The sequence below is a fragment of the Phoca vitulina genome, unplaced genomic scaffold (assembly GCF_004348235.1).
Source record: "Phoca vitulina isolate PV1807 unplaced genomic scaffold, GSC_HSeal_1.0 scaffold27, whole genome shotgun sequence".
NCBI lineage: Eukaryota > Metazoa > Chordata > Mammalia > Carnivora > Phocidae > Phoca > Phoca vitulina.
In genome coordinates, this window is record NW_022589730.1 from 13,109,683 (window position 1) to 13,110,116 (window position 434).

Genomic DNA, 434 nt, shown 5'->3' on the forward strand with positions numbered 1-434 from the left:
GGGCGGAGGCGTCCCGGGCGCGCCCTCCCCGGCCGCGGGCCCTGCGCGCCATGTGTCCTCGGCGGGGCACGCCGCTCCCGGCCCGGCCGCGGCTCCTTTAACCCGGGAAGGGGAGCGGGGCGGAGGGCGGCGGGGCGGCTCCGAGGAGGGCTCTTTCTTTCTTCTTTTTTTGAATGAACCGTGTGACGTACGTACAGGAAACCAGTCGGTTAGAGAGAATGAAGTAAGAGGCCAGGCCCCCCCGCCCGCCCCGCGCCCGCCCCCTTCCTCCCCGCCCCCTCCCCCGCCCGCCGCGCTCCCGCCCGCCGCGCTCGGTTTCCCCGCCGAGCCGCCGCCGCCGCCGCCGCCAGCGAAGGTGCCGGACGCCGGGCCCTCCCCGCCGGCGCGGCCGTCCTCGCCCAGAGCGGGTGCGCGGCGGGAGCGCGGAGGGGGCG